An 11,847-nucleotide genomic window follows, 5' to 3' on the forward strand; every position below is an offset into this window, starting at 1 on the left:
ACTGGGACCAGTACCTTTATCAACAACACTGATATTGGGATCAAGTGCATCTTCAGCAAGTTTACAGATGACAAGAAGCTGTTTGGAGAAGTGTGCATGCCTAAGGGATCGGATGCCAGCCAGAAACCTAGACAGGCTTGAGCAGTGCGCCCAGGTGCATTTCATAAGTTTCAGTAAATTCAAGTGGAAAGTCTTGCACCTGCATTGTGGCAACCCCTGTTCTCAGTACAAGCTGGGAGATGTAAGGATGGAGCACAACCCTGCTGAAAAGAATGTGGGGCTGCTGGTGGATGGCAAGCTGGGCACAAACCAGCAATGTGCCATCTGGGCTGCATCAAGAGAAGTGTGGCCAGCAGATAAAGGGAGGGTGACCCTGCCCCTCTGCTTTCCAGTGAGGTCTCACCTGGAGTACAGTGTTCAAATATGGAGTACTCTGCACAGGAGAGATGTGAACCTGTCAACCTGGAGAAGAGAAGGCTCTTTGGAGACCTTTCAATATCTAAAGGGGAGCTATGAGAAAGAAGGTGACAGACCCTTTAGCAAAGTCTGTTGTGATAAGACAAGAAGAAATGACTTCAAACTAAATGAGGGGAGATTTAGATCGGATTCTTCCTACAGAAGAAATTTTTTATGAGGCACTGGACTATGCTGCCCAGAGAAGTGGATGCCCTGTCCTTGGAGATGTTCTCTCTGCACAACCTGGTCTACCTGTAGACAACCCTGTTCATTGTAGGGAAGTTGGACTAGATGACCTTTAGGTATCTCTTCCAACTCAAACAGTTCTAGGATTCTGTTTTGAGGTATGCAGCCAGGGTAGACTATTTGAACTGCTAGCTGAAATGAGAGGTGCAATACAGGGCCTTGATTTTGAAAGGAAGATATATTTCAGTAGATTTCTATTATAGGAGAGCAGTAAGTTAAAAATTGATTTAATTCTATAGAGGGCTAGGGAGAAACCTAAAAAATCCTTAGATTCTTTCTTGTCCCACTCAGTGTGTTTCAAGTCAAGGGAAGTGAATCTTTTTCTGCCTCCTGAGTCACATCTTCCCTAATCAGCAGAGGTCACTGCTACAATCGAGTCATTCAAGACTCAGAGAAATAATACAAATAAATCTATTGAGAGCTTTCTAGTATCAACTAATACTCTACTTGGAGGTAAAATTGGCTAATTTGCTAATAACAATTTATAAGCATTATAAGTAAGAGTAATTTGGTGCAGAAGTTATCTCTATGCTAAAAGTTCTAAGACAATATTAGAAAACACCTACTACAAGGAATGAAAAATAAAAGAATATGAAAAGATAGAAAAAAGGGAAAGAGAGACAGATGGACAGACATATAGATACACAAACACAGCAAGGCAAAAATGGTTCACCACACCTCAGTTGAGCAATGTCTTAGTGTCAGGGGATGCTGATCTTTAGTAGTGTTAGGTTATTCAAGGTGTGATGGTCAGTTGATGACAACAATAAACACACGTTCTCTTACCTATAGTCCTGAGATGTTGAGATGGCTCTTTAGAAGTGACAGCATCTGGCTTCCAGGCTCTCCAGCAGGAACTCTTTTGTTCCTGTCTTCCAAGCCTTGAAAGTTTAAATCAGCAGAGATAAGAGAAAGCAATGAGATGCCAGCTTATACCTTGCCTTCACAGGACACACTGATATCATCTACTAACTTCTTGCATCAAGCTAAAAATATCTGCTCCCAGGCCAAGTCTTCAGCTAGAAAGCATCCTTGGAACTACCCATATAAAAGCAAATATTTTCTGGCTCTGTCCAACAGAATGCTTTTGAATGCAAAACTGTACTCAGAGTGTTACTGGGTGTCATGTTGATTTGAGAAAATGCATTCTGTACCAGTCTTGCATAGCTTCCTTTCTGGTAAAAAAAAAAAAAAAAAAAAGTGTTTGCATAAAATATTTAATTCCACCTGAAATATCAACTTTTGTTTTATTGCTGGGAACAACACAGAAATTTACTTTGCAATTTTTTATAATTTTTTATAAACATTCAATAAATAAGTTTTAGTTTGTTTGAATATTCCCTTTTTAGCCAGGATATCTCTCTCTTCAAGGAAGAATACTGCACTCTTTCTCCTTTCCTATTAAGAATGGTAAGATCCAGGGCTTTTAGCAGCCTTGTCTAGATGAAGATATCCCTGTCTATAGTAGGGAGGTTGGAACTAGATGGTCTTAAAGGTACCTTCCAACTCAAAGCATTCTATATTTCTATGATCTCAAGAGCGCAAGATGGAATTGCTTAATGAAAGAACTGTTATTGACAGTGTTTGCTGTAAGACCAGGTTCATAATTACAGGATTAAAACAATCAACTTTACTTGGTGGCATTACTTTACCTGTCTGAGTGGGGTTTTTGTGTGTGAGTATTTTTTATTTATTTGGGAGGTAGGGGGAGGGAGGAGGGTTTTTTTGTTTTTATTTGTTTTTGGTTTTGTTTCTAAGAGAAGGGAAAGGCTGCCTTACCTATGAACATTAGTGCTCTTCCCCCTGTACGTATTAGACAGATAACTATGGAAATCAGCAGGGAGAAAGATGAATGGTAGATCTGAGGTACTGAACCAGATTTCAGTAATGACTACTCCTATAATGTCAACTCCTTCTCTTCCTGGAGTGCATTTTCAGCAGTCGGCATATTTCTTTCTCTCCTGGACAATCTGACATCTTCTCTGTGAGTAGTCAAGGCAGTTTATCTCATCAGCTGTTGCACAATGTGGTGATGAATACTAAAGTATACAAAATCTCACTTAGCTGGACTGCTTTGTGAATGAATTGGTTACCTTCATAAGATTTCACATTCTGTACTTAAGTAGCATGATGAGACACCAGAAAGTGCATTTCTCACTGAGACTATCCACTTTCTCTCCACTCTACATATGTAGAAGGATCTGGAGAAAAAAAGTATACATATACACATACATATATTTATCTATTTTGACTTATAAAGCTTATATACGAGTGGTTATTTTTTGTTTTCCACTCTAGCCAAGAGCATATAGCACACAGAGATTTAGAGCTAAACATACTATCCTACATCTATGCTTCTTTATTATTATTATTATTTTTTATTATTTTTTATTTTTCTATTTTTTAGTTTCTGGAAGCTCTTCTCTTTGCTTTGAAAGGAAGTTAATCGCAAGAGGGAAAGGTGAATAAACAAAGCAACCTTCATATCAAAGAATTTTTATAAAGACCAGTCATGTTGTCCACTGCTGCCATCTACAGTGCACATAACCAACTTTTAATGAGAAATATTCCTAGTTTTCAAACCAGTTTAACTCAGGGCAGGTCTGCTGATTTAATTGCACTTATATCAATAAAGTCATCCTCTCTCTGTACCCATAAGACTTCATTTTCATTAGAGACAAAATCCATCTCCCCTAATTTTAGCTCCCTCATATTTAGACATGGCTTTGGTGGTTTAGTGGTAGAATTCTCGCCTGTTACGCGGGAGGCCGGGGTTCGATTCCCAGCCAATGCACCAGGGAAGGGATGAGTGCCCCTTGATGTGGGGGACGCCCTGCTAGCACTGCCTTTCCCCTCCACCACTGTCATGTTCCTTTTTAGGATGTGTAGAGGTGAAATCAGAAAGGCAAAAGCCCAGCTCGAATTTAACCTGGCTGCTGGGGTGAAAAGGAATAACAAACTCTTTTATAAGTACATTAACAGTAAGAGGAGGACAAAGGAGAATATCCACTCTTTACTGGATGATGTTGGGAATGTGACCACTGAGGATAAGGAAAAGGCAGAGGTTCTGAATGCCTTCTTTACGTCTGTCTTTAAAGGTCAGACCAGTTATCCTCAGTGTACTCCTCTCTCTGAACTGGTAGTCTCGGCTGGGGAGCACGCTAGCCCCCCTGTGATTCTGGAAGATACGGTCAGAGAGTTACTACTCCAACTGGACTGCCACAAGTGCATGGGGCCAGATGAGATCCACCAGAGAGTGCTGAGGGAACTGGCGGAGGTGGTAGCTGAGCCGCTTTCCATCATCTATCAGCTCTCCTTGTTGAATGGTGAGGTCCCAGAAGACTGGAGGCTTGCCAACGTGACTCCCATTTACAAGAAAAGTTGTAAGGAGGATCCGGGGAACTACAGGCCTGTTAGCCTGACCTCAGGGAAGGTTATGGAACAGATAGTCTTGAGGGAGATCACACGGCATGTGCGGGATGGCCGGGGGATCAGGCCTAGCCAGCATGGGTTCATGAAGGGCAGGTCCTGTTTGACCAACCTGATCTCCTTCTATGATCTAGACCCATCTGCTGGATGAGGGAAAGGCTGTTGATGTGGTCTACCTAGACTTCAGCAAAGCCTTTGACACTGTCTCCCATGCTATTCTCCTGCAGAAGCTGGCAGCCCGTGGCTTGGATGGGTATACTCTCGGCTGGGTAAGGAGCTGGCTGGAGGGCCGGGCTCAGAGAGTGGTTGTAAATGGAGTTAAATCCAGCTGGCAACCGGTCACGAGCGGTGTTCCCCAGGGGTCGGTGCTGGGGCCTGTCCTCTTCAGTATCTTTATTGATGACCTGGATGAGGGCATTGAGTGCACCCTCAGTAAGTTCGCAGATGACACTAAATTGGCTGGGAGTGTGGATCTGCCTGGGGGTAGCGAGGCCCTACAGAGGGATCTAGAAAAGATGGAGAGCTGGGCTGAAGCCAATGGGATGAGGTTCAACAAGACCAAATGCTGAGTCCTGCACTTCAGCCACAACAACCCCAGGCAGCTCTATAGGCTTGGGGCAGAGTGGCTGGAGGACTGTGTGGAGGAAATGGACCTGGGGGTACTGATTGATGCTCAGCCGACAGTGTGCCCAGGTGGCCAAGAGGGCCAATGGCATCCTGGCTTGTATCAGGAATGGTGTGGTGAGCAGGACTAGGGAAGTCATCCTGCCCCTGTAGTCAGCATTGGTGAGGCCTCACCTCGAGTACTGTGTTCAGTTTTGGGTACCTCAGCACAGGAAAGATGTGGAGGTACTGGAGCAGGTCCAGAGAAGGGCAATGAGGCTCGTGAAGGGCTTGGAGAATCAGCCCTACGAGGAGAGGCTAAGGAAGCTGGGGCTCTTTAGTCTGGGGAAAAGGAGGCTGAGGGGAGACCTTATTGCGCTCTTCCAGTACCTGAAAGGTTCTTACAGTGAGAGTGGGGCAGGTCTCTTCTCACTAGTGACAAGTGACAGGACGAGGGGAAATGGCCTCAAGTTGTGCCAGGGCAAGTTTAGGTTGGATATTAGGAAGAACTTCTTTACAAAAAGGGTGGTTAGGTACTGGAATAGGCTCCCCAGGGAGGTGGTTGAATCGCCATCCCCGGATGTGTTTAAGAGCCGTTTGGATGTGGTACTCAGGGATATGATTTAGCAGAGGGTTTTTAGAGATAGGGTACTGGTTAGGTTGCGGTTGGACCTGATGATCTTCAAGGTCTTTTCCAACCTGGGTAATTCTATGATTCTATGATTCTATGATTAGACATCTAAAAGTGTCTAAGCAAACATTAGGTCTAGGGACCTGGGATACTCCTCCAGGGAGCACTTCATTCCAACCTTACGCAAGTGTCCAAGAGTACAATGAATAATTTCTTTGGAAATGCCTGTCTCTTTCTCATTAGAACCCAAATGATCAGATTCAGATTAGATACCTATGTCAGAAAACATGCTTTTATTATTTTATTTTATTTTATTTTATTTTATTTTATTTTATTTTATTTTATTTTATTTTATTTTATTTTATTTTATTTTATTTTATTCTGTTTTATTCTATTTTATTCTATTTTAATTTTCTCTCCCTATTCACATGATAGGAGAGGCTTTGGCCAAAGCTCGGCTTGGCAGGTACAGGTTTACCTTTGGGAGGTTTTCCAGCACAACTGAGGAAGTCACAATTTGAATGCAAGCATGTTTCAGGACATCATTATTATGCCATCAGCAGTAATTTTGATCAGAAACAGCTTTGATCAGTATGAAAGGAAACACTGGTCTGCTAAATTCGCTCCAAATCAAAGGCTACATTTTATTCTTCTCTCTTTCTAGCGGAAAAGTTTGAGGACACGTATCTAACTTACAAATAACTGTAGCCCATTATAAGTTTCACCAAAGTGCAATGTATCGATTAGATAAAGTGTGCCTAGAATCATAGAATCACCAAGGATGGAAATGACCTCCAAGATCATTCAGTCCAGCAGCCCACCTACCACCAATATTGCTCCACTAAACCATGTCTCTCAGTACAGCATCTAAGCTTTGCTTGAACACCTCCAGGGGTGGTGACTCAACAACTGCCCTTGGCTTTCAGCACCTGACCATTCATGAGAAGAGCATGTATTGTGTGTATATGTATACTTATGGAAGAAACGCAGCAAGGGAAATGTTCCCTGTTTTGAAAACGAACAGGGATTTGTCCACATACATAATTTCAGTAGCTTCTTGAACCAGAGGATGTTCTTTATGGAACAAAATATTTAATTTAAAATATACTGTATGGGAAAGCTTTATCCCTAATCCATTCTGGACATGTAATAAAAAGAAATAGTGATGCATACACCATGGACTGTTCCAACATCTGGGAACAATAGAAAGAGGTGGATACAAGCAAGATTTTGCTCACTTTCAACAGGCTGAGGAGAATTTACAGTAATATATATTCACTATATTGTGAATGAAGTCAGCTTTGATGCACTGTAAAGCTGTCCTACTTGACTGAAGAATCTGTGAAGTTTCAGGTATTCAGAGCTATACAAAAACTGTAAATTATCCTTACATTTCTCAATTTATTTCTTTATGAAAACCAATAAAGAATAAAATAACAGAACACCTGTTCCATATGTAGAACATATATTCTAGATTCCTTTAGACAGTAAACTGTTATGTTAAAGGGAAAGGTGCTTCTATTCTTGGTGGGCAGTTGATCTTAATAATTTGGAATTAAGACACTTCTGTTAATTTTAAATTAATCTACTTGGGGATATTTTGTTGTTCATCTGCTGAATACCTAGCATGTGTACTCATACTAAATGTGGTGAAGAATCATTTTGCCAACACTGGGAACTGGGGAACTGTGCCCCATGTGTGACCTGGGGATCTCCTTGGCATGGAAATGCCAGAGACACCACACTAAGAGTGGTTTATCAATTCCTTCTCAGCTCTAGAGCCATAGTTTAGTCTTAATAGCACAGTAAGGTCTGAGGTAGAGGCAGTTCTCTTTGGAGGATGAAGTTAGGAAAAGCATGGTGATTATCAAGCCTTATTTTTTTGTAATACAGTTTATCTCTTTAAATTCAGCTTTTGTTGGGAGCCTCAGCACTGGGGTGATATTTTGAAATTACCAAGAGCTCTTTCTTCTCACTAAAAATACCTTCCTTGTTTGTTTGATTGTTTTTGTATGCACTCTTTTTTTTTTTTTTTTTTTTTTTTTTTTTTTTCATGTGAATATGTTTCAACACTAGATGTCAGTCAGTCACCTCACAAAAGCATATTCTCAAGGCATAGCATTTTTATCTGTGGTAGCGAAAACATTTATAGGGAGTATTAAATATAATTAGACATCCAGTAGTAACTGCAGAATTGCCAAACACAGTCATAGCAATTATCCCGCAGGGCTGTTTATCAGCCACAGCCACTGAGATCCCAGAGACAGGGAGTATAAAGAAAATCTGTTTGCACACACAGCGGTGAGTGCTCACACTGTCCTTGTGAAATTTTCATTAATCTGTTGTCTAAAACTACAGATGACTAACAAATTACCATAGTAAACAACCCATTCTACTTCAGCTTCTGGAGCATTTGCAGAACTTAAGGTTCAAAAGAAAGAACACTTATCAGCTAGGTTGGAGAACCAAGAAGCATTCTTCTCTTCTGCATTTCCTGCTAGCTAAGTTAGAACACTGGCAAGGAGGCACACAACTGTATATCAAAAAGTTATGGGCCCCTCTTATTCTGACCTTTGGAGGTTGCTTGCCTCCATATCTGCACTAGCATGAAGAGGCTTATGTCTACAGTCAAGCTACATCAGTTCTGGCTTTGGTAACTGAGGACTGCATAAGCAAAATGCTTGCATTGATAATAGAAATCTTTTGCCAGATCTCCAACGGAGAAGCAGTGCATTTAGCTGGTGGTGAAGCACTGCAGCATGTCACTGGACTTTGTGAACCACATCTTTCAGATAGCTCAGTGCTGAGGCTTTGTGGCTCTGGCTCTTAGTGCTTTCGTACAACAAGAGACACAAAAGAACTCAAATCAGTCCTCATGGAATAATGATACACAAGAGGACCTGCTGGCTTAAGCACTGTGGTATGACTAGAGACATACCACAACAGGAACCAAATTGCTATGTCCTCACTGATCTCTCAGAAGGAATTTGTGTGGTGGGATCCTGTCGCCTCTCTGCTAGGTGACTCAGGCACCTAGCTTTACTTTCAGACTGTGTCATGGACCTGATTCAAATGCTTACCATTCCAGTAGATGTCAGGGCACACACATCCTCTGAGGTATCTAACTAGTACCTTAAGCTGGGTTTTATCTACGGAGCGTTTTATTTTTCTTTTTATCTACCTTTTAGTTCAGTAATCTTAGTAGGCCTCCAAAAATCACTCACGCATTCTTGAAACACATTCAGACTGCCGTTCTGTCATGGAATAATATATATGTATGATTTTGTACACTCAACTACTCTTTAAGGCAATGCCACTGTGAATACTGAATGGAAACCTCCAGAGTGCACAAAAAAAACATATTCTACAGTTTTGATCTCTACGCTTTTATATATATATTTCAAATTGCAGCATTTCAGTTGTAGGACAGAGGAGATATGTTACATACTGACTGCAAAGCAGCCAGTTTTTTTAGCCTATCTTTAAGGTTGCAGAATCCTGAGGTTATGGTACTTTTAACTATGCTATCCTAAAGTGCCACAGGTTGGGTTAGTTCAGCTGCCTCCACATGTCAGTCCATGGGAGGAAGGACCTCAAAGGTCATGTCATCAGAGGAGTCAGGTAACAACTTCCAAGCTAAACAACAGAGTTGGATTTTTCACTGCTCTGTACTTTGTGAGACAGAATACGTGCATGTGCAGGAGTTCTCTGTGAGAACAATTGTATTTCCACCCACTCTGAACTCATCTTGCCTGAGCATAGGTCACCGCAGAAGGTGAGGGGGACTGGAGAGTCAGTCCTTTTGATCTTGAGATGATCATTGCATTTGGGTCTCTTTAATATTATTTAGTTTGCTTGATCTCACATCAAAACTTTAGTAATTTTTTTTCCTAACGATGGGAAGAAACAACAGTGAATTAGTTCCTCATCTTTGTACCTGTATCTCTGCTGTGATCACTTGTCCATCCTCTCTTCCCTTTACTTCAGGATAGTTTTACACCTGCACATCATCATTAAGGCCATGACAGACACATGAACAAATATAAACAAGACATACTCGTATGGCAAGCCTTTTTACTGGGACAAAGTCTGCACTGTGTGGGACAATACCTGAAATACCCCGAACAATAACTGTATCTGAATTCAACCCACTTAAGTGAGGTGCCTCTGTTAAAAAATCCAGAACCTTTCTGCAGCCCATGTAGAAAGGCACATATCTTGCACTGAGGGCTCATTCTACCTTTTTCCTTTGGTTTTAGAGGGATCCTTTTACCACTGAGCTCTAGCTTAGTACATAAAGTGAAAAAAGCAAAAGACATTAATGATATCAAAGTTGTAAAATGTTGTTATAAGGAGGAAAGTAGCATAGTGGTGAACGAAAAATTGGCTCTCAGATGTAATGTTTCCTCGGACCTGTCATCAGAAGATAGCCCATCTTGGACGTATATATCTGGTATTTTTAAACTTCTGTCGTTTTCATAATTCTTCATTCAAGAGGATGCAATACTGTTTCAAGATTCAACCATTACTGAAAATGTCTTCCAAACTGCATGAAATATTCATTTCTAACTCCATCCACAGCCACCTCAGAAAAGTGGGATGGATACTGGATTAATCTGCCTGAAATCTAAGATTGACCTACGGTCTTTGCCTTACTCAGAAACTGAGGTCAGAACATGAAGCATGTGATACTAAGTTGATTTGATCTGTGATATATAGCCAGAATTAAAACTATTGCTCCAAATTATTGTGTGGGTCTGTTGTTGTAAAGTAACTGTATGAAGTTGAATTGGTGTTTTAATGCTAAAGTAAAACAAATGAGCAAGTAGCAAAAGAACTCTATGTTCTTCATCTACAAGAATTCTTTGATGGCTCTAAAATTTGTATGAGTAGATCTGACAAACTCTGCTCTCTCCCTTGATGACAACTTCCTTATGAGCTGTGAAAATGGAATACTTATAAGTCCTTTTACCCTTGGTCAAACTCTGAAGCTGGCTAACAGAATTAAAAGGAAAAGGCAGGTGACCAACAGATATAGCTCCATATACGTGCCGAGCATGATCAGCCAAACCTTGTTTTCCTAGTAAATCAGGCTCAAAGTTCTTGAAGGCACACTAGTATTCTGAACAATTAAATTATCAAATTACAAAAATACATAACTCATGGACTCAAAATATTGAAGTTTTTTTCTAGTTAAAATAAGATATTTTCTTAAGTGAAACTGAGTATAAGGGTTGTTTGAAAAACACAGTTGTTCTGCAGTGCTACATAATGAAACTTTGTCAGTGAAACCAAGTGAGATAAACACCAATCTCTTTGGAAATAATATGGATTTATTGAATATTTTCCTTGGCTTAATGAACCTGTATATAAGTGCAACCAATACATACGTCATAACAAATTTGAGGATGCTGAATCAAATACAATTTAAATATTTTAAACATCACATAGGAGTCAGGATTAAAACAAAATAATGTTTTTGTTTATCTGTTTAGTTGGTTGGTTGGGGGTTTGCTTTGTTTTAGTTTTGTTCCATTTTTTTGTCAAAGCTAGATGATACTTGATATAAAGTTGCAACTCGATGTATTGAATCACATCACAAACATCCTGTCGAGACAGACTGATGGTTTTATCTTTTTTTTTTTTTTTTTTTTTTTTTTTTTTTTTTTTTTTCCTGTGTGTATTGTGTGGGTGTACTTTGTATCTATTTCTTGATTGATTTTAAGAATGTTTGGAATACATAGTAAGGGCACTATAAAAATTCAGCATGTTTCAGTGGCTGTACATGAAATTCTAGTTGTACCATCAAAAAAATAACATAAGAAAGACAAAGACAACAGCAATAAAAGTCATGATGGCTTGCGTCTGAGAAGGAACAAGGTGGACTAGGATCCTTCAGACTGGAACCAAAATAGCCAAGAGAAATGACGATATTAGGTTATAAACATAGCAAGTCAGATAAACCTCTTCCAACTAAACTGCTGAAATGTAAAATCTTTGCCAAAGTGTGCTATGGATGTTGGAGTCAATATGACTGCAAAAGGTGATTTAGAAACCTCACGCAACATTCATGGGTTCATCAATAACTACTGAGCACACTTCTCTAACTCAGGAATACCCCGAGCTACAGACAGTCAGATGAGGGATGGTTGCCTTCTGTGTTTGCCTTCATCTTACATTCCTCCCTTGGCGTCTTGCTGGACATGTTGATGGTGCACTGTGCCCTCCTCACCTGCCCTAGAATGTTATCCTTGGCATGGATGCTTTCTGGCTGGACTCCTGACTACTGAGGGGCTGTTTCTCTGCATGGAGAGGAGCAGGCTTTGGGGGAAACATGCCATGCCTTCCCTCCCTCCCTCCCTCCCCTGGAGAGAATACGGAGTAGATTTTTAGTTAAGCTTACATATCTTATTTCTTGTGCACCTTTTGGTAGTGGAAAGAAAATAAATAAGTCTTTGAAGTATAGATTAGCTGATAACTGC

At 40.5% G+C, this 11,847-nt stretch overlaps 1 non-coding gene across 1 annotated transcript; it reads left to right on the forward strand.

Moving 5' to 3' along the window:
• Positions 1–3,425: 3,425 nt before the first annotated feature.
• On the forward strand, positions 3,426–3,496 carry TRNAN-GUU (transfer RNA asparagine (anticodon GUU)). The gene has a single exon. It is a non-coding gene; the product is annotated as a tRNA-Asn (tRNA).
• The last annotated feature ends 8,351 nt before the right edge of the window (positions 3,497–11,847 follow it).

The sequence above is a fragment of the Excalfactoria chinensis genome, chromosome 1 (genome assembly GCF_039878825.1).
Source record: "Excalfactoria chinensis isolate bCotChi1 chromosome 1, bCotChi1.hap2, whole genome shotgun sequence".
Classification (NCBI taxonomy): Eukaryota; Metazoa; Chordata; class Aves; order Galliformes; family Phasianidae; genus Excalfactoria; species Excalfactoria chinensis.